Raw genomic sequence first — 24187 nt, 5'->3', positions numbered from 1 at the left:
GACCAGGTACTTCAAAGCGGAATGGTCTATGTATATTTTGAAGTGTGCACCCAATAAATATTGTTTGAACTTATGGAATGCATACACCATCGCCAACCCTTCGCGCTCTGTGGTCGAATAATTCTTCTTTTCCTTAGATAATTTTCTTCTCGTAAATGTAATTGGATGGTTAATGTCTCTTGTGCCTAGTTGGGTTAACACTACTCCTAATGCTATGCAGGACACATAGACATGTACATGGAAGTATTTCTTCCAATCAAGGAACACTAGAATAGGTATCATAACCATTTTTTCCTTCAACACATCTAAGCTTTTCTAGGAATCATCATCCCAGCAAAACATTGCATCCTTCTTAAATATTTTTTCCATGGGCGCAGTGATCTGTGCATATGCCTTGATGAACTTCCTATAATACCCTATATGGCCTAATGTCACACGCAACTAATTTACATTCCTCGAAGGATCCAAATTGATAATCACAACAATTTTGGTAGGGTCCACCATCAAACCCTTCTTACAAACAACGTGGCCCAAAAGTATCCCATATGGTACGTAAAATATGCACTTCTTCAAATTAAGGGATATCTGATACTTTCTACAGGTATCCAACATTAGGCTTAGAATTGCAACATACTTTTTCACCAACCCAAACATTGTCCAATCATCAAAGTAACCTCCAAAAACTTATGAATAAATTATTTAAAGGCTGTGACGACCACCCTAGAAAATATCATAGGGGAATTCTTAAGTCCAAAGGGCATAAACGTATACTAAAAAGAGCCCCATTATGTAGCGAAGGTAGACTTACTTCGATCTTCTGGTGTAATCTTGATTTGGTGATATCCTGAGAACCCATATGTAAAAGATTAGGTTTCTTGTCCTCCAATGTTTTCCAAGACTTCGTCTATGCATGGAGTAAGGAATGGATCATGTACACACGCATCATTCAAATTCCTTAGATATATGCAGATTTAGATTTCGCCCTTTGTCTTCTTCTCTTGAACCACCATAGGACTAACCCAGTCTGATTCTTCTATAGGCTATATAATTCCCTCTACAAGCATCTTATCTAGTTCTTCGTGCACTTTTTATTTTAATTTAGGATTCAACCAGTACGGGCACTACTTTACTGTTTTGCATCTGGCTTCAGGTTAATCTTCATAACACCTAGATCACCTACTATCCCCTTCAAATTAGTTTTTCTTTTGGAAACAAGTCTTGATATTCCCATAATAAATCCGCGACCTTGTTAACTGTGTCTTCATCCTAGTAATCACCCATATTTGCGAACTTCATCTATATTTCCGACCAAATGTTCACTTGCCTGGTTTTCAATGGTTTTGAGATGTTAGGAATTTATACCTTAGGCCTGATGACTTTGTGTTGTCCCTCTGACTCAAGGATATTGATATTCCTCGAGTCTTCCTCACCTTCTTCTGTGGTAACATTGTAGCATTTCAGAGCATGACACAACGGCATACTCTAGTCTTGTTCTACCCATGTGATAGGTTCTACAAATATTCTGAATATTGTAGCCTTGATTTCCTGTAATGCTTCATCAATACATTTGAATCCATCCTCAAAACTAAATGTTAATAGTAATATTTCCTTTAGAACATCCCACTTCGTGGTTCTGTGTTGCAACTCTGTTTCTAGATACCAGTTCATCGGAATAGTATCCAAAGTGTGGAAGAATATGTGTACCCATTTAGGCTATGGTTCCTCTCCCCATGCTTTCATCCAATGAGCCAGATGCTCACACGAATCATCCTTCCCTGTATATTTTTCAGCAATGCAGGTATTGGCATATCCAAACTGTAGCTTCATAATCCTACGATATTCACTCTAGTCTACAAAAATATTCTTATGTGTGCCCCACCATCTGGTAGACATAGCTCTTATTATGATGTCTAGTGCCTAGAATCGATGCTCCTCCGACACATCCCTTTCAAAATTATCAAGAAATAAATTTACATCTTCTAAGGCATCATAATACGGTAAATTTTGTACCTCAGTAGATATACACCATATTGTCACACAGAATCAGTCAAGGGTGCGGACACAGCTGACCTTCCTAGAAGTCTAAGACATTCTAATGACAAACAAGACAAACTGGAGCTATCCTTCTCTAAACATACATTATGATATGAGAAATCAAGTGTTTCGTTCTTACCTCTGTCCAAAAGCTGTTGTAGAAGTCCAAGCTTTGTTGATCCGGATGAGCTCCTCCCGTTCTCCAAAACCTGCAATCACCAACAGTCAAACAATTAAATAGCACCTAATTATAACATAAAACAAAGCATATTCAACATATAGACCAAGGAGTACATGAAATAACCCATTAACGACAAGCTATTGAGAAGAATGGACCAATTTGCATTAAAGGTAATCAAAAGGAACCATTACAACCTGAGCCTTGGTGTTGTGCAAGCTCCTTCCAGGGTCCACAAGAGTCTTCCTCTACTTTGACAAAGCTCACCCACTTCCAAATAGAACAAGTAAGGGTGACAATCTCTCCTCACAAACTTCTAAATGGGAGTCCTAATTCCTGCAGCATTTACCCTTAGAAATCTATAGCTTTCAACCTCTTTCCTTCTGGCTCAATGCCTCTTTTTATAGTGCTCAAGAGGAAGTTAATCAGGTCCACCATCAATGGGATAGTCCCCTCTTTGGATGGGATCACTCCTTTATTGATGGGATAAGTTCCTCTTTGATAGGAGTGCATGAACCATCTGGAGGCGCTCAATATTCATCCAAGAACCTTCTAGAAAGCTCTAGAAGTGACCACAAGTAAGTTTTTGAAGATGAAACTCGCGCATTTTAACCTTTTCAGAGGGACGCACCTGCCCCTTTAGATACAGAGCGTCCTTGGACGCAGACCTTGTGAACAAAAGGTGCGTACCCGCAGGCAAGGCTTGAGAGAACCTGCGTACCCAGAGATAAACATATTTTATAAGGACTTTCTCTCCTTCTTGGATTTTGACATGAATAGCAGAGGCATAAGACTTGCTCAAAAGGGTAGTATGACTGTTGATAGAGCCATACCGACTGTAAATAGCTATGGTGACATTTTTTAGTGTAACAGATTGCCCCTAAAGTGCGAAGCCTGGAATAGATTAGGGTTTTGTATTATCTAGGAAGGGTGAAGCGCTTTATCATTTTGAGGATTATCTCGTGGAGAACCTGGTTGGAACCTGCAATTTTCAACACAAAATACATGGATAAGATTATATCATCACTGAGGTAGGCATTCCCATACTCAGATAAAAACTTTAACTAACAGACTAAACTACTCTGATACAGAAATGATTTTGTAGTACATCATAATCATAGACTTTTGTAGACACAGTATGGGCGCAGCCATCTGTTTATGATTAGTCTACTTAGATAATGAATACAAAACTCCTCGCAGCCTGGACGGTAAAGATTTGATCCAGGGTCTTCATTCCTACTTCTCGAATTGGTACGATTCTAGCCATGCGAATAAATGAGTCGATGTCGAACATGGTAGAAACCACTTGATTACCAGTCGATGATGTGAACTGTTAACAAGCGTGAGAGAGACCACCAGTAATGTCAATGGTTCTCAAAGTACCCAGTACAATCCATGAGATGTGAATGAATGAGTTGGTGTCGAACATTTCACGGAATCCTTCGATCGAAAGTCAATGATGTAAACTGACGTCAAAGGCGAGAAACCTGCCATTGATGCATGCAGACTTCAAGGCACTAACGATTTCTAAGTCATCTCTCTAGGTAATGTGCTGATGTCGATAGAAAGAGACTCGTTGCAGGCAAGCCCACAACACGAAATCATTGTTCAAGTTGAAGAAATATTGCTTGAAGGACTGACTCAGGGATGGTCAAATGGATGACAAGTATTTTGCAGATGAAAGTTTTGTTTGCAGACCTCTTGAACACATAACGACACGACAGATGGTTTGGTGCTAAATAACTCAAAGTTAATCCCCGGAACCCGGTTAAAGACTTTCAAAAGTGGTTTGATTGACTGTGAGGTAAAAGATTTCCCAACCCAGGTGAATGAAAAGTGTCGTGTCCAAGAGTGGTAATAAAGTTTCTTTTGAGACAAAAGGTAACAAATAGGCTCATTCTTCTCTCTTTTCCCCCGCCATTTCTGGCAAGTACCTCTTTATTTTTAACAAGCTTGAGGCGGATAGCATATGCTTGATTATAAGCTCATCCTTCGGATGAGTCCAACCCAGTTTTGATTCGAACCCTAGGAAGGAGTGGTTTGTTCCTGTTTGTAATTGAACAGGTCCTTTACTGTGAAATGTTTAACGAGCCCAGTGTAGGAGAAACTCGGCGTTTTTCAATTTTAGAGAGTCTGAAAAACTTAAGGAAACTCCAAGTTGAACTTTTTCGTAAATTTGTGTCCCTCAAGCCCGAAAAAGTATAAAATAATACCTGGGGGAACCGCTTGATCTTGCGACCAAGGAGTACTTTCATAATTAGTGTCACTGACCTGAAAAGTAAAAAGCGATCAAGGACACGTCGTTTTATTTCCGTATCGAGTTTGAAACGACAAAAACACAGCAATCTTTTCCTGATTTTACAGTCAGAAAAGAGCTATAAGGGGACCGTCTTTTAATTCCGTTTTAACGAGTGTAAAAGAAACGCTCGGCAATCTTTTCATGTTTTAAGGAGTCAGAAAAGGGCTTAAAAGATGACTCTGAGGTTTCACTTTTTCGTAAGTTTTAACGAGTTCGAAAAAATGATAAAAATGTACTCATGGTTTTCACTTTTTCGTAAGTTTTAATGAGTTGGAAAAAATGATAAAAATGTACTCATATGGCCGACTTTCAATTTAATTTACGAGCAGGAAAAGACGGAAAGAACTCGGCTTTTTCATTTGTTTTACGAGAATGAAAGATAGCAAAAGAATCTCGGGATTTTCATCAGTTTTAACGAGTCTTGAAAATAACCGAAATTGACTCGAGGTAGGTTTCATTTTTACAAAAGCTTGAAACAGATAAAAACTATGCTTGATGCCCCCTAAGCATAACTACTAGAGTGCATGCCCCCCTAGCTTCATTTCATTCAACCAGTTGGATGAAATGAAGGTTTGAGTTACGAGATCATTTGAAAGACTCGACCTAAAACTATAAGAAAATTATGCAAAAAACTGAAATAACTAACCTAAAAACTTAACATTTATGAGGTCTAGTCAAACTCTCGACTCAATTAGAGGAGGATTTGTTTCATTTTTTAACGAGCTTGACACAGGAAAAGAACTATGCTCGGATTTGGTTTCATGTTTACGCAAGCTTGAAACGAAAAACTATGCTTGTTATAAGTTCACATGCCCCCAGCATAATGATGCAAATCAAGGTACATGCCCCCCAAGCTTCATTGCATTCAATGAGGTGGATGGAATGAAGCTTTACTTTCAAGATCTTGGAAAGACGTGTGGGAGTTGTTTCATTTTTTAGTGAGGTTGACACAGGAAAAGAACTATCCTCAAAACCCTTGTTTCATTTTTTTAAACGAGCTTGACACAAGAAAAGGAACTATGCTCATAATTACTCTACAATCTACCTAACAAAAAACTCTATTCTAAAAACCTTGATTCATTTTTTAACGAGCTTGACACAAGACAAGGAACTATGCTCTAAACTCCTTGATTCATTTTTTAACGAGCTTGACACAAGACAAGGAACTATGCTCATGACTATTATCTACAATTTACCTACTTAACCTACCCTTGTTTCATTTTTTAACGAGCTTGACACAAGACAAGGAACTATGCTCAAAAAGCTCGCATGCCCCCAGCATAATGATGCAAAGCGAGGTACATGCCCCCCAGGCTTCATTGCATTCAACCGGCTGGATGAAATGAAGGTTTACTTTCAATATGTAACTTGAAAAGGGAGTTGTTTCATTTTTAAAGAGGTTGACACAAGAAAAGAACTATCCTCATACCTGATTCATTTTTTAACGAGGTTGACTCAGTAACAGGAACTATCCTCTGACCAACTGATTCATTTTTTAACGAGGTCGACACAGTAAAAGGAACTTTCCTCGTAACATCCAATTTCATTTTTTAACGAGGTTGAGAGAGGAACAATCTATCCTCGTACAGACTGATCATGACTTCCAACTGGAAGAAAGACATGTCAATGGACACACCTTGATCATGGCTTCCAAGAGGTCTTCATCAGAAGGAAGAATACTCCTCTGGAAGGAACACATGTCAAGGGACTCAACAGGGATCAGAACATCGTGTTCAAATAATCCCATAGAGTTTTCCATGTCAATTACCGGATCTAAATTAACAGTGAGAGGCTCACTTACATCGGTAACTGAAAACATGGGACCGGTTGCCACATAATTAACCCGTGGCAGGGTAGATACCACTTTAGGATCATGAACATTTAGGGGTGTCATATTATTGGTAGTTGAACTAGGGAACGAAAGCTGGTCTACAGTCACAATACTGCCATTGTGAGGGAAAGACATCACGCGAAAGAGTGTCGATACAACAGCTTTCATTGCATAAACATAGTCTCGTCCAAGGAGTAAATTGAAATCCAAGGGACCTCGAACTACCATAAGATCAATACAGACAGTTTTACCTTCCAAGGTAATAGAAAACTTAGGAAGGATCCCTAAAGGTTCACTAATGGTTCTGTTAAAAGCTTTCAGATTCTGCTTAATAGGTGCAAGCTGAGGGGAACCCAAAGCTTTCCAAACAGTTGAGGATAAAATACTAACAGAAGCACCTTCATCTACCTGAGTACGATGTATGTCCCTACCACCAGCCTTGACAATGATTTGGAAAGGGATGGAGGAAGGAAGACGAGGTTCTGTCAATCTATTCCAATCAAAGGAAAAGACCTCAGTGCTTGGAGGGGGTTCTGTATGAACAGGTGAAATGCCCCCCGGCATAGAAGAATCTGATGTAACAAGAAGAACCTCAGCGGTATGAAGTTCACTCTCTAAAGGGAAAGTGGGATCGACTCTCTGTGAAACTGAATCGACCACTTGATCAACTAATGGATCATCAACCTGAGTGACATGAGTTTCACTCTCCAATGGGAGAGTGTGATTGAGTATACTTGAATTTAAATCAATCACTCCGTCAGATGACGGCAGGTTGGGAGAAAGTTTACGGTAACCAGTTGGAAATTCTTGCTGCGGAACAGTGAGGTTTTCCAACAATGTTGAGGCTTCATCCATGTGAGGGCAAATGTGAGTTTGATGACTCCCTTTGCATAACTTACAAGGAAACCTAACTTTACCCTTTTTCCCAGGAACCTGACTATCACTGGTTGATGGATCAACGGAAAGTTGATGAGATTTTTCTGACCATACTTCCAAGACCTTTGGTATACCAGGACAATTGACAAGGAATTGGTCACCCTTACAAAGCCTGCAAGGGTATTTGGGTTTACGGTGCATGTCGGAATTTTCCTCAACACAACTAACACTTACAGCCATGGTTGGTTGGTTGACTTCTTTCTTATCTTGCTTCTTCTTCTTCTTCTTCTTCTTCCCTTTCTTCTTCTTCTTCTTCTTCTTCTTCCCTTTCTTCTTCTTCTTAGCCTTCTGGTTGCTAGCATCAAGGCTTTTACCAGGCGAAGAGGAAGAAATGGAGGAAGAAAAATTAGGCGAAGAAGGTAAAGGTTCAACAGAAGGTTGGTGGTGTTGAGATGGTGAACTCTGTTGAGGTGAAGCATCCGGTTGAGATGGAACAATTGGAGTACTTTGGGCCAACGAAGTTGAAAACAACCATATCGATAATCCTATTGTAAATCCAGGTAATGACAAAGTAGCCATATAAGGAGGACCAACATTTCCAAAGTAAGGAAAAGTACTAGGATTCTCATTAGGAGGGGTTCCTAGGTTGATAAATTCCGGAACATTTGCCATTATATTCGACTTCAGTGAATTTTATTAACAATTTTAAACTAAAATTAACAATTCACAATTTACACCTAACAATTAAAATTCACAATTCACACCTATGGTCTCTAAAAGTAAAAACAAACAAATTAACACGCGCTATCAAATCTAGGAGTCAAACCACACACAAACAGTATTCTTCCGGACCAAAAACGCTAGTTGGTGATGAAGCCCAACCTCGCTGGATTCAGTACAGAAATGGCGGGTGGAACAGTTACGCCGACAACCTGCTTAATGAATAGACTGGACCAAGTTCCTCCACTTTAACCGTCTCGAGTGAAGTGAACCCCCAGAAAATCCAAGTGAGTATAGCCGACGTCTACTCCAGGTACAGTGGGACCTTCCCTCCACCGTCACCTTGGGTAGAATCCTAAAGATTATGGTCACTAAGGTTACCAACGGCCACAAGTACACCTGGGGGAACAGTCTAAACTCCGACAGCACGCAAGGGCAGAGTAGCAAGCTCAATCCCCTTACCGGCTCCTTGACAGTAATCCAAGGTTTACCGATAAGTGACCCCTGGCTCCTCGACAATGGTTAATCCGAGGTTTACCATTTGTAATACGTACTGTCTGGCGTTGTTCCCAACGAGGGGGGAATGATCCCCTCACTGGTTCGGACATGAGCTCGTGCTTCTCCTTTAAGAGGAGCTTTCCCAGAGTGTAAATGTAACAATTGGATTTGATTCTATCACAAGATCGACTACTTGTTTGGTTTTACTGTCTTGGAGAGTTAAGTACTCACCTACTCCAAGACACTAGCCTAAGCTATGTTGGTGCTTCAGAGCCCTAGAAATGTAAAAATTACTAGATGAATTTTAATTAAGCGCTGTGTTATTAAGGTTGTTATTACTCAAATGGATAAATGGAGATGAAACCAATGGTGTTATGACCCGACTCAACTGAATGCAATCGAATATGATAATGTAATCGTTTCAATTCGATGAATCCTAACTAAAGTAAGGAGAGAGTTTCCATTCACTTCCAACAATGCAAAAAATTGATCACTAAGAGAAAATATAACAAATTCTCTAATGCACTAATTTCATCAAGAAGAACTAATGCAAATCAATTCCAAACCATTTTTTTATTTTATTTCTGTGTAAATTCAAATCAAAGAAAGTTGATCTAAATCTACAATTGATTTTTTCAGAATGTAAACTATGCAATTGTAATCTATGCACAATTCACTTGAAAAGTATGCAAATGTAATCTATGCACATTTTTCATTAATATTCTGAAAATGAGAATTCTAATTATGCAAATGTGATCTATGCAAGAGAATTCTCAAACACAAGATGATTCTAATGTCTAAGAACCAATCAAGTGCAAGTCGAGAAAATTGGGTGAGAATTCCAAAGATCAAAACATAAAAACACTCAAAGGCGATTAACACTCATACACAATTTAGCCCCCCCCCGGCGAATGAGGGGGAAATTTTTTTGCAAAAACACAAGCAAAAAGATGCAAAATTGTGAAAGGACTGAGAGAAACCTCCAAGTAATGATCAAAGGAAAACAAATCAAGAATTTCTCAAGAAAGAGACTCAAAACACCCAATTGATGAAAGCTAAAGCAGGAATGCCAATGAAACAAGCTTAGGTGAAGATTCTGGACAAGGGACTGATGAATCTGGGCAGAAAAAACTAAGAAAAAACAAAATCTAAGAGAAAAAAGGGCAAAAAATGGAATTTTCTTAAATTTTGACAGGGGACGCAGGCAACCCGTTAGCACAGGTGCGGGCCCACTCTGTGCACACAGCAAAAGTGCGTCCAGGGACGCACTGTGCAGCACTCAGAGGGTGCGTCCTACTGAAAAACTCAAGAAAACCAAAAATAAAACTAATCCTAAGCTAACCCACCCAGAGACAAGATCACAGAGCCAAAACCAGAAAAATAAACCAATTTTCTCAAAGCAAAGTTCAAACAAAAGAAAGGACTCTTTTCATTAATGGAAACTTTCCCCAGCGGAGTCGCCAATTTGTCACACAGAATCAGTCAAGGGTGCGGACACAGCTGACCTTCCTAGAAGTCTAAGACATTCTAATGACAAACAAGACAAATTGGAGCTATCCTTCTCTAAACATACATTATGATATGAGAAATCAAGTGTTTCGTTCTTACCTCTGTCCAAAAGCTATTGTAGAAGTCCAAGCTTTGTTGATCCGGATGAGCTCCTCCCGTTCTCCAAAACCTGCAATCACCAACAGTCAAACAATTAAATAGCACCTGATTATAACATAAAACAAAGCATATTCAACATATAGACCAAGGAGTACATGAAATAACCCATTAACAACAAGCTATTGAGATGAATGGACCAATTTGCATTAAAGGTAATCAAAAGGAACCATTACAACCTGAGCCTTGGTGTTGTGCAAGCTCCTTCCAGGGTCCACAAGAGTCTTCCTCTACTTTGACAAAGCTCACCCACTTCCAAATAGAACAAGTAAGGGTGACAATCTCTCCTCACAAACTTCTAAATGGGAGTCCTAATTCCTGCAGCATTTACCCTTAGAAATCTATAGCTTTCAACCTCTTTCCTTCTGGCTCAATGCCTCTTTTTATAGTGCTCAAGAGGAAGTTAATCAGGTCCACCATCAATGGGATAGTCCCCTCTTTGGATGGGATCACTCCTTTATTGATGGGATAAGTTCCTCTTTGATAGGAGTGCATGAACCATCTGGAGGCGCTCAATATTCATCCAAGAACCTTCTAGAAAGCTCTAGAAGTGACCACAAGTAAGTTTTTGAAGATGAAACTCGCGCATTTTAACCTTTTCAGAGGGACGCACCTGCCCCTTTAGATACAGAGCGTCCTTGGACGCAGACCTTGTGAACAAAAGGTGCGTACCCGCAGGCAAGGCTTGAGAGAACCTACGTACCCAGAGATAAACATATTTTATAAGGACTTTCTCTCCTTCTTGGATTTTGACATGAATAGCAGAGGCATAAGACTTGCTCAAAAGGGTAGTATGACTGTTGATAGAGCAATACCGACTGTAAATAGCCATGGTGACATTTTTTAGTGTAACACATATTGATTTATTAAGCATGTTGCATCATAGCATTGAGACTTCATGTAACCTATTCTACCAATGTTCGAGCTCCTCATATGAGTTCGAGTTGCAGGAGTTGTCCTTTTCCCAATTAATTCACCCATCCACCATAGGGTTGATCCAATCCTCATTCCACACAGTGAGCTTATAGATCTGCTCAATATCATCCTCCTCATAGTAATCTCAGACTGATATAGTATATCATGCACCCTCGGCTGGATCCAATGGTATAATGAATCTCAGTTCCTTCTTCTTAAATGTCATGTTGTGCTTCTTCACGTTGATGAATGCATTCATATCAAACACCCAATAAATTCCAAGCAACACCTATTACATTGGACAAATACCTCTTGCAGACAAGAGAGATTTCCCTAAATCCTTGACAAAAGCTAGAAACAAGCAAGACAATTGAACTAACTCTTTCCCTAAGTTGGACTTGTTTGAATTATAATAATTAAGGCTAATGGATGAGCCTCTTACCTATTTCATGAAATGATCGATGGAGATCCCCTATTGTGATTTGATGCAACTCCTCAATGCTCGATAAGACCTATAATCATAGACCATAAAAGGATCAAGAACACATGTGATATAATAATCCAAACAAAACTTATCCTAATGATTAAGGAAATTATGAATTTAATTTGCCTCAATAAACATTATAAAAAACTATAACCATTCATCATTACAATAGGAAAAATCAATGGGAGAAATTTTTCATTTGTATTGATCAAAAATAAAGAGAAGCCTTACAACCTTCACCTTGATGCCATGAGATTCCTCCCAAATTCCTTCAATCTCCTCCTTAGATGACAAGCTTTCCAATCTCAAACTAAGAACATAAGTTTATGTTCTCTGAGTTTTGACCTCCTCCATCCCTCTACCCTCTAGTCATTTTATAGGCCAAGAGGAAGAAGTTTCAGATTCAAAAGAGGAGAATGAGACTCAATTGAGGGATTAGGTTTCCATGAGAAAAGGGATTAAGATGCATCATATGAGGGTTATAGTTCGAATATTCATCACCTGGAAGATTTCAGTTGGGAAATATTCGACCAAGTATGTTTCTAGAATGTACTTTTTATTTTTGCTTTCTTGAATTCACCTGCATGGGTTTATAGTGTCACACAAAGCACAACTCTACATTGGTCTCAAAGTTAATTCCAGTGAATGCACAGGAAAAGATAGAAAAATCAGTGCAGGTGAAACTTAACAAGGTGTGACAACTATTTCCCCAAATTTCTCATCTACTTCAAGATATTTTGGCTTGTTTAACTTCTAAGGGATTTCATTCAAACAAGTTCATAGATGGTAAAAAGACCCATAAACTGATCAAGTGTCATGGTGACAAATTGACATGTAATAGGTTTCCCCCTAATGTGTGAAGTCTGTAAAATAAGTTTAAAATATTGAAACGCTTTATCTTTCCAAAGATCGGATCATAGACAATGGTCAGAAATCTGCAAGGAACATTCAAGGATTACAATGCAAATGTATATCAATAATCATCATTGAGGTAGGAATTTCCATGCTCAAAGTAAATCGAACTCAATGAATAAGAAGGTAAAAATAAAAATCATATAGATAGTAGACACATCATGGATGAAACCATCTGTCATAAATGGGTCTACGTAATCAAAAATCTCCTCACAACCTAGATTGATGAAACTAGATCCAGGGTCTTGATCTCCATCTCTATATCCATACTACAAATCTAACCATGCGAGTCAATGTTTCGAGGTCAAATATGGCAGAAACCACTTGATTACCAGTCAATGAAGCAAACCGTTAACAAGTGTGAGAGACACCACCAATAATGAAAATGGTTCTCAAGGTACTTCCAATACAATCTATGAAGTGTGAATAGGTGATCTGAATTCGAACACTCACAGAATCACTCGATCGAATTCCAATGATGAGAACCTATCATCGAAGGCAGAAACCTATCGTTAAGGCATGTAGATCTCAAGGTACTGAAGGTTTCTCGATCAACTTCCGAGATAATGAGCTGAAGTTGATAGAAAGCGACCTGTCATAGGAAAACCTACTACATGAAACAAAATGTCAAGTTTTGAAAATAGATTGCAAGGTCTGACTCAATGATGACTGATGTGATTAAAGACTAAAATTTGTAAAGGGACTTGAACTGAGGTTGAAATTATCTTGAACACATAACGACATGACAATTGACTTGGCATCATTTGACTTAGCTATAATATCCAAAACCATGAAGACTTTCAATGAGGTTTGACTAATTGTAAGACAAATGGATTTCCTAACCTAGACATGAATGTGACAGAGTGTCATGTTCAAGAGCAACATGCTACCTTTAGAAATGAAAATGTAAAATGAACACCTTTTCCCAATTTCCCCCAACATCACTAGCAAGTACCTCTTTATTTTTTACAAGCTTGAGGAGGATAACATATGCTTGGACTATAAGCTCATCCTTCGAATGAGTCCATCGAATTATTTTTAATGAACCCTAAGAAGGAATGGTTTGGTCCCGTTATGATTAACGGGTCCTATACTATTTAGTTTTTACGAGTCCAGTAAAGGAGTAAATCGATGTTGTTTTCTTTTAAAGAGTTTGAAAAAGACACAAAAAGGAAACTCATTCGGTTCTTTTACCATAAAATTTTAATGAGCCCAGAGAAAGTAAAGCTCGAAAATTTTCAGTTTTAGAGGGTTAGAAGAAAAACATAAGTAGACTCCATCAAATTCTTTTTCGTAAGTTTTAATCCCTTAAGTCCGAAAAAGGATAAAATAATACAAGAGAGAACTCTATTGACCATGTTCAATCAACGTATACCGTTTTCGTAAATAGCCCTAACTAAGCCCGTAAAAGGGGTAAACTTATACTGAGCGGACAATTGTTCATTTACTTTTACAAGTTCGAACAAATAAGTACTTGGAAATATTTTCATTTTTAAAAGAGTTTGAAAAGGGCTTAAAAGAGGACTCTATGGTTTTCACTTTCGTAATTTTTTAAGAACATGAAAAGTGATAAAAGTCTGCTAAATAGTCAAAATGATTTATCCTTGCTTTTTAACCTATCCTGCTCATTCAAACTCAATAAATCATCATAATTGCTCGAAAATATAAGATTTTCCATCTTAAAAGGTTCTAAATATAAAAAATAATATTTTTTGGTTTCAAAAATACTATAATAATGGGAACGATAAATTAATTTTCACCATTTGCATTTTTACCATTTGAGAGCAGATAGAGAAGATTTTACCCCCAGACTTCTAAAATTGATTTTGAGCTAAATGATGGATGAAATCACAAACCGCTTCTTCCAGGTACAAGATCTCTCCTTAACTTAGTTTTTCATCAGTTAAAATTTCCATTTTAGGTTTTCAGTTAATTTTTTGGGGCAATGTTATGTCAAAAAATGTGCCCTTGACCCTGCGCTGATCTCTTTCATTAGGGCCCACGCAGGTGGGTAACATTTTCCACATGGAAAATCACGGCCTGCGCAGATTTTTTCTTGAAAAATCCTTGCAGCAGTGCCTTGTCTGTAAAACAACGGCAATGCAGGAGGTGATGGTTTATTTTTTGAAATATTGGGGCCCCAAAAACATGATATTAATTTAAAAAATAATTCTAATCCTTTTAAATTGGTCTTTTCAGGCTAACTGACTATTCAAAATTGAGTGGAGGGAAAGAGAGCACGAAGCCAATGATTTGGCATCTTTGGTAGATCTAGCTACCATGTAGGCCCTCAGAACTTGTGGAATCCTAAAATACTAGCTCATACCTGGGATGAAAGCTCAGGTAGATCTAATGACATGGATGGTAAGAACCTGGAATGTCTAGGAACAATGTTTTGTGATCAGAGATCATTGCATTACCATTGATGCCGATGACATCTATTTCTTGACTAGGACGTCTTGTCGGGGAGCTGACATTTCATTATTTGGACATAGGACAGGAGGAGATATTACTGATGGGTACCTATGATTCTCTTGTAGGGGTGCACCACCCAAGGATGGAAAATTTGATATTCAGACCATCGAGCTCTTGCCTTTGATGACCATTGCTTTCACTGTTAGTAAGTTGTGTGGCAGCACTTCCCTTCATTTAGCCATGTGGGCACAGATGAAGACTGTCATGGAATGATGGGAATCCACGGTGTTCAACTGGTGTGAGGTAGTGGTGGTAAGCATGAAGGGGCAACTAACTAGATGCAAGAATTGGAAAATGAAGAATTCCAGTTATGGTGCCATTCATATTGCTTTCACCCTAGAGAGGATTCCTCCTCTACCCATAATAGATTCTAGCAGGTGAGGGGGAATTTAGGGTTCTGTGCCTGATGAGGTGGGTTGCACTGATGATATGTCATGGCAATGATGGGCCAGTAGAGAGGTATACTCCTGATTTTTTTGAATGGTTAGGCCAACATATTGTTTTGGTCAAGGACTTCCCATATGCTGGGATGGATTATAGAGGTGATCTTGATATCCCACTTCCAAGCGAAACTTAGTGGGGTGATCTAGGTGAGAGTTTCTCATTTGGACATGTTTTCAATTTTTTATTTTTTTTTCATATTTTTGTTTTCAAAATCTAATTATCCGAAATGCATGTGTATATGTGGACCCAAACTGACCAACAAGGCGATCAGAATCTGCGACAACTAACTTGGAGGCAAAAGATATTTTGACAGAGCTGGAACACAACCTTTAGAGGTTGACTTTGGATATCTCAGATAATGGGATGGATGACATTCCTCGCCCTTATCGGAGACATGTAATTGGGGTACCAAGGCCACTTAGATGATTATTGCGTCGAGTTTCTCATGCTATCATTTGTTATCATGAGCATCATCATGCTTAGATGTTCTAGTTTCTAGAACCACATTTTTTATTCTTGGTGTCAGCATATTCAGAAAAGAAAAGGCCATGAGGCCTTATGTGCTTGGATGACATGTTTTGTAGACACACTTTCATACAAACTGTATTTTAATGAAAAAATACTACTCTTGCTTACAACTCATCTTTATCAATGTATGAATGGATATTTTTTTTTAATTTACAAATGTCGCAAATGTCTATTTAGCACATGATTAGCCAATGCATCTGGCAATGTGTTTAAATATATTGGAATGTGTTGATATTCAATATAATCAAATTTCCTTTCCAAAAGGCATAATCGTAAAAATATTCTTATAATTGTTGGACTCCTTACTATATAGAAACCATTTAAATGTAATACTATGAGTTGCAAATCTAACCTAACAATCAAAATCCATATACCAAATGCGATGGCATCAACTAATAGCTCAATGACTACGCTATATTCTACTATGTTATTTTTTGTTTGACTGAGGCATATTCCATGAATAGAGACTAGCTCATCACTAGGTGAATAGATAACCCAAGTTACGGGAGATAAATTCTTAGTACTACGACTAGCGCCATTGGCAAAGACAATGTAAGTTTGAGGGAACACCGACATCTGCAAATAAAGTGCAAAACAAGATAAGTAGTAGTATAAAATGTGAAAAACATTAACTATCACACATACCTAAAAAACGGTAAATAATGTACAAATCTCCATCAAAATTTTATGCATAATATTTCTTAAGGTAAATACCATTTCTAGGTTTTCCCAAAGGAATACCATCGTAACCAATCATCTCATAGGCTCCTTTAGATAATACGTGTTTTATGATGTAAGGGCCATGTGACATGGGTTCAAACTTTCTTGCACCTAACTTTTCATGATCTTGATCATAAACCAAGACTAGGTCACCTTCTGAATATGAACGAGGATTGACGTTTTGATCAAATTGAGATTTAACACGTTTTTTTGTGAGCTTCGCTAGCCAGTGCGGCATCACAGATATTTTCATCTAAACGTGCTAAATATACAAAACATTCTTCATCTACAAAGGTAGCATGTAATAATTCGATAGCTAGTTTTAGGGATGGGATTTCACATTCAATGGCTAATACTGCTTATAAACCATAAACAAGTTGGAAATGAGTAAAACCTGTCGATGTTTTTGCAGTAGTATGGTAATCCCACATTGCTGAAAAGAGCATGGAATGGCAGTTTCCTTTATGAATACCAACTATCAGTTTAATCATATTGGTTAAAACTTTATCCATGTCTTCGACTTGACCATTAACTTGTGGATAGTAAGAAGTAGATCTATCATGGCGTAAGCTGAGCTGTGTGGATAGTTCAACCATCATAAATTTACGGAAATGACTACCATGGTCTGTAACAATCGCTTGCGGGACACCAAAACAATTTCAGTTTCACCATCGTCCCTATATGTAGGGATTGCCTTGGCCCATTTCATAAAGTAGTCGACTACAAGGATAATATACCCATTACCCCCATCCAAGCAAGGGTTAAAATGTGATGAAATTGATGACCCATTTGGAAAAAAGGACCGACAACTATGATAGGGTGAAGAGGAGTTGGAGGTGCTCGCACTTTTTTTATCATAGATTTGGAAATTATGGAATTTGCAGACAACAGTAATGCAATATTTAAAGGAAAAAAATAACTGGCACGTAATGTATTTTGGACAATAGCATACCCAAACATATGACTTCCGCATGCTCCTTAATGGCAGCCATTTAACGTTTTTCCGACCTCTTGTAGAGTCAAACAACGTCAATATATAGAATCAGTATTGTGACGATAAAGGGTGTCACCAATAATATTGTATTGTTGGGATTAGTATCGGATCCAACGACGATCAATTTTAGAGAACTGAGGCCTAAAATTTTGTGTTTGGATATATATAATGATATCTCCATACCATGGATCTCACGTACTAATATGAAAGAGAGATTCATCAACAAAGGAATCTTCTGATACAGTTTCTATATCAGTATGAGGAAAGTCACACAATAGTTCTGTGAAAACCAAAGATTTCTTTGATTTAGATTTTTCAAATTCTAAATCAAACTCTTGTAATATAAAAATCCATTTGGAGTATTTTCCCCTAGAAATTTCTTAGTGATAACATACATCATAGGGTTGAAATCCGAAATAATAGTTGTTTTTCGGAGAAGTATACGGTGACAGAATTGTTGAATAACTTGAACAGCTGCCAAGGATGGCTTCTCCACATGTGTGTATTTAATCTTAGTTTTAGTGAGATTTATACTCAAATAATAAATCACATGTTCACCGCTAGAATCATCCTCTTGGACTAACACCATGCCAATAGTGGCATTAAATGCAACTAACATCCCAGAAAAAATAATACCATGTTTTAACAATCGAGTAAAATCCTGGGTTAGTTCGGCATAATTGTGGATGAATCTACATAAAAAAAAAATCTTTCCCTTGCAAATTTTGTAGTTGTGTAAGGCTAGAAGGAGTAGGAAAACTCATAATTGCCTCCACCTTGAGGGGGTCAACCCAAACTCCCTCTTTCAAAATGATGAAACCTAGAAGCTGACTGGATTGTACACAAAAGACACATTTGGGCGGATTCAAACGAATATTGTAATGCCCGCACCTAATGAAAATTTCTTTTAAGTGCAATGGATGATCCTTCCTTTTCATTCAATGAGCCTGAAGGTCATCTAAATACGGCTAAAATATATAATGCTTGATATCAGGGAATGCATAAGACATCACTTGCTGAAACAATGTGCTAGTATTTTTTAGGCCAAATGATATTTTGTGATAAGAAAAATTCCCCCATGAGCATATAAATGCAGTTTTATACTGATCATCAAGGAGTATGTTTATATGAATGTAGCCAGAAAATCCATCCATGAATCAAAAAGTTTCATTCCCAGCGGTCATCAACAATTTGATCGATATACAGAGTTGGACAATTGTCCTTGAGAAAAGATTTATTAATATCTCGGTAATCAACACATACTCGAATAGTTCCTTATTTTTTATTAACGGGTATAATTTTTGATACCCAATCAGTCAAAGGAACAGGTAAATGAATCCTTCTTTCAATAATTTTTCAACCTCAATTTTGATAGTGGCAACTTTTTGTGGATGGATAGGACATAATCGTTGCCTAATAGGCTTAGCATCCAGATAAGTTTTTATTTCATGTACAACTATAATAGGGTCAATTCTTGGCATTTCTTCGTATGATCAAACAAAGATGCCTCGAAATTCTTGAAATAGGGCTTTATAAGTTTGAATCTATTCTAAAGAACAAGAATATCCTATATGAATATTTTTAGTTATCTCTAGTTTCACTGAGATATCTATGGGTATCGTTGTTGATATGTTCCCTAAATTTTGTTCAGAATTGGAAGAAAGGGTAGATATGGGACATTAAGGATCACTAAGAGTCTTATATGAAAATATAGACGAGAAATTATTCTCAATTTTTTCAAAGGATGGCAATAAGGTTGAATGATGATGAGTATCGTTCCATGGAATTTCATCCAAGGTCATAACTTCCATAATCCTTTCATCAGTTAAGAAATTTGCGTTAAAAGGATCAGGCATAAATATTGGTTCCAAGTGCGAAAAATGAAAATATTCATCAATAATCATATTCGTTCGATTGTTTTTAGATGTAGATAAGTTGTAAAAGGACTGAATTGCCTCATAAACCAACTCAAAAGGGCTACGAGGCATCTCATTGCCATATAAGACTATTTATGACTCTGAAGGTACTTTCCACGAATCTCCCAATTCGAAAGTACTTGATGTAATCATACTAATCTAGGCATCATTATGAGGGAGTTTGGGTGGAGGGAGTGTGAAAGTTCCCATCAAAGATGAGTCTTTGAGAAAATCAACACCAACTTCTTCATATGGAGTCGTTTATGTTCCAACAAAAGGCACACTACCAGTGGAATTAGGGTCTGAGGTATAGTAGGATAATTGGTCTACCTTCACAATTATTCCTTTGTGAAGAAACATGATCATGCTAAAATATGACAAGACTACTGCCAACATGGCATAACTCCACCTCTGACCAAGAAAAAGGTTATATTCAAGTTGAGCATCAACAACCTCAACATCTATTGCAACCATTTTACCCTCTAAGTTGATTAGTAAATAATTTAAAAGACCATAAGCACGAAAACCTCTTCCATCAAAGGTTTTCAAAGTTCAGGGAGATTGATTAATTGTTGGAGAACCTAAATCTTTCCAACAAGGAATGGACATAATACATGTCGATGCTCCTTCATCAATGATTGTTCAAAAAACTAGTCGAGTTTTGACATGAAACAGTATCTGAAAAGCCAGTTGGTGCGGGAGATGCGAGACATGAATTTCGAGATCAAAAACAATAAAATTGGAGCCATGAGGATCTACTGCTCCAATAACTAATAAAAATAACTTCCTTTGTGTTGTACAAGTCAGCAACACTTCAAGAGTCAACATTGCCGAAGGTGACATAGCCAAATATTAGACGATGGTATATTTATGAGCAACCCTAGCATGAGGGTTAAAGGTTGACTTTCGAAGCATACCTTTAGGAGGCAGACGAATTATCATATCAATGTTTGGTTTTTCAATATGTAATGGTTCAAAAGGAGGAGTAGATGTGGAAGTTTGATCAGCTAGACCAGAGTCATCTCCATCTTCAACATGACTCTTTGATGTGTAACCTTTGGATCTCGTTGCTACCATAAAATTGGAAGACATCATCATGATATATGCCGATGAAGATGAGGAGGATTGGTCATGAGAGATCATTTTTTTGTCTTGGGGAGGAAAGGGGTCCTTTAAAACAGCAAGAGTGAGTGAACCTTTGACAAATTTAGAAACTTCAACACAATGTGGGCACTCGTTGGTGTAATGATCCTCATCGCAACTCAGGCAAGGATAACGAGGCTTCCTCTTTTCATTTGATGATTCATTCTTGTTTAATTTCTCCTTAGAACAAGTGTCTTGTTTAGATTTCGCTTTTCCATTTTTCTTATTTCTAGATTGCGTATCTTTTTCAGTAGACAATTCTACGACGTTAATTTCCGAAGTAATTTCAGGAGAGGGATCTTCTTCAGGCGAATTAGATAGAGCCAAAATCTGAGTTTTCTTAGAATTTTTTGTTTTACTCTTATATTTTTGGCTCACAGAACCAACCATACCATCAGCGACATGCGATCCTCTAAGGGCTAGATAGTTTGACCAGGGTGGGGTAAATCTAAGATCTTTTCATACAAAGTACCATACTAAGTATAAACAAGATCAAGGTATTGAGCATGAGAAACTAATTTCTCCTCAATGACAACACCTCCTTTGGAAACATCTTCAGTTATTACTGCTAAAATATATTTTATGAATCATTCGGCCAAAATTTGGTATGGAATGTAAATTTTAACTAGACAACGTCTTCGTCTCTGTTCATGAATGTGATCTTAGATATGGGTGTACGTTAACTATTTTAAAGAGTTAAAAAGTTCAACTCCATTATCATATCGAATGGGCAACTGGAAATGAGTCAAAAATGTTGTAGCAAGGGCATTAAATGTACTAAAGGAATCTTGCGGCAATTCTACATACCATTTGTCTACCGAACTAGTTAAGATTCGTTGAAAAAGTCGTAATCTAATAGAATCACTGATTAATGAGTTGGATGTGCACCAAAGGTGACAGGTCATAACATGGTTTGATGGGTCTTTGCCTGAATTACCTTCAAACTTAGGGATGTCACTGGGAAAATTAGTGGGAATAACTGGCCAAAATGGTAAATAAAGAAGAGGATCATTAGTTAACCAAGAGAGCTCAGGAAAATCAAAATTTGCAATGAAAGGCAACTAGTGGTTAAGATCCTAAGATGGATAACGGTAACCCTAAGGGAAGAGTCCTATACTGGGAGGAGGATACCTAGGATATCCTGGTATATCTTGAGCAGTTGGAATCTGCATACCTCCTAGATATCCTAGTATAGCATGAGCAGTTGGAATCTGCATACCTCCTAGATATCTAGGATGAGCCATACTATATTGCGGTTTCATAGCTACTTGAAATGTACAACCTAGGTATGGTTGATTCTGAAAGGGAAGACTCTGACCCATTTGACCTTAAATAAACTATCCTTGAAAGGGTTGATTTTGTAAAGGTTGACCTTGGAGAAATTGAGTTTGAAAAGGTGGACCTTAAATAAAATGACTCTGGGGTTGACCTTGGAAGGGTTTCCCTTGAAATGACACTTCCATATATGGGACATTAGGCTGTAAAATAGGTATTTGGGGCATAGATGGAATTGTAGGAATAGATTGAACACCAGATACCTGAGGGATAGACTGAACAAGGATTTGCACCATTACTTGTGATGTAAGTGGGATAGTTACCTGCGATACTCCTGGAATGGGAGTTTGATGCGAACCTAAACCTGGATTCTGAATAGTTATTAGTACAGCAGATTGAACCAAGGTTTGAGGAGTACTTGGGATAGGATGTTGGAGTGGTTTCTAGGTAGGTGTCGATGGATTAACCTGGGCAGTCAGTTGGACTTGAAAAGGCATACCTTGAAAATGTAATTGTTGTGTAGGTTATCCAATAAGTTGAACAGGTTGATATGTGGGCACTTGAGAAGCAACTGTAATTGACTATTGATTTAATAAAGGGTTCCATATTGTATTCATTCCAGGGTAAGGCATTCCAATAGTGGGTTGAGCATAACAAGTTGGCCAAAACCGGTTTGAGGCATTTGAGCATAATTAAGATAATTTCAGGTAGGGGGTTGGCCCCCAGCTGTAGGATAAGATCCACCTAAAGGTTTTCCTCTGGGAGGAGTATAGGATGGTTCCCCCCTAGGCGAGTATAACCACCTATAAGGTTGTTTTTAGGATTACCAACATTACTGGAAATCATATTAATACATTGTTCAGATGTAAAACCTTCATGGGTAGGATTAATTATGCCAGTTGACATGTTTGAAGATGAATTTGAGGAAGAAGCTCTTGAATAAGCTCAAACAAGAGAGTGTTATCCAAGTGGTATAAAACTACCATATAATGTTGACTCTGGAGAAGTAGAAAACATAGATGTGTCTGATGAGGTATTTCTAGAAGTCATCATTGACTGGTCAAAACCTGTTACAATAGAGTAGGGAGTTGTTTATCATGGAATCCCTTGTCCTAAAGAGTTCAAGGGTGTTAAATACCAAGGGTCAGGTTGAACATATCTAAACAAAAGATTTGAAACATTTGACGGTTCACTAGAAGAAACTATTGGTTCTTCCTTTTCGTCTGAAACAAGTTATTCGATGCTAATGATACCAAGAGGGATACTATAAGTAATAATAAGTTTCACATGTAGTGAATGTGTAGTATCTAGAATATGCATTGTATTAGGCGTATAAGTCTCAAGTTAAGAAATATCAAACTCAGGTTCGTCAATATCTGGTTCAAAAATGGGATTTGTATCTGAAAAGTCTTCAATATCTGATTCATTTTGAATGAGTTCAGTAATTTGTAAATCAGTTCCTCTTGAGTGTGATGTTAATCTCTGAGTTTGATCAAGTTCAATTTATATCACTTCAAGGCCTAAGATAATAGATGTTTCCAGTTGATTAACTTCAGTTCCTTTTATATAAGAGTCTATAATAATAGAAGTTTCAGTTTTTGTTGTAGTTCTGGATCCCGATGATTTAGTTTTTCAGCTTTTATCTTTTCTAACTAACTTAGTGTATACTGAGGGGGGTCTCCGAGTATCCTATGTGATTTTCTTGGTAATTCTGCCACAATAAAAAAAATTCAATTAATAAATGAAATAATATCTAAATTACACCTAAAGTCTCTAAAAAGTAAAAACAACATAAAAAGTAACACAGCTAAAAATCTAGGAGTTCAAACCATACAAACTAACTCTTCACAATGATCAATAGTTACTAGTTGGTGATGAAATCCAAAATTGTAGTAACTAAGGTGAAAAGATTTATATGGATGAGTGCTTGGATCGAGTTACCCTGACAACCTGCTTTAAAATAGTCTAGTGCAAGTAACTTTGTTATAAACCATCTCGAGCAAAGATTACCCTCCAAAAACTCCAAGTGAGTCTAGTCAACATCTGTTCTAGGTACAACAAGACCTTCCCTTTGTTGTCACCTTAGGTAGAGCCCTAGGATTATAGTCACTAAGTTTACCAAATACAACAATTTTACCTGGGGGATAATCGCATATCGAGCGTACACGCAAGGGCAGAGTAACAAGATCAATCCCCTTGAAGGCTCCTCCACATCATCAATTGGAGGTTTGATTTCAAGTGACCCCGACTACCTTTCAGTATCATTGTAATACGTGAAAA

Source organism: Pinus tabuliformis, chromosome 1_1 (genome assembly GCF_031772625.1).
Source record: "Pinus tabuliformis cultivar Carrire ecotype Pingquan chromosome 1_1, CPIR1, whole genome shotgun sequence".
Taxonomy (NCBI): domain Eukaryota; kingdom Viridiplantae; phylum Streptophyta; class Pinopsida; order Pinales; family Pinaceae; genus Pinus; species Pinus tabuliformis.
Note: the sequence above shows the minus strand (reverse complement) of the source record.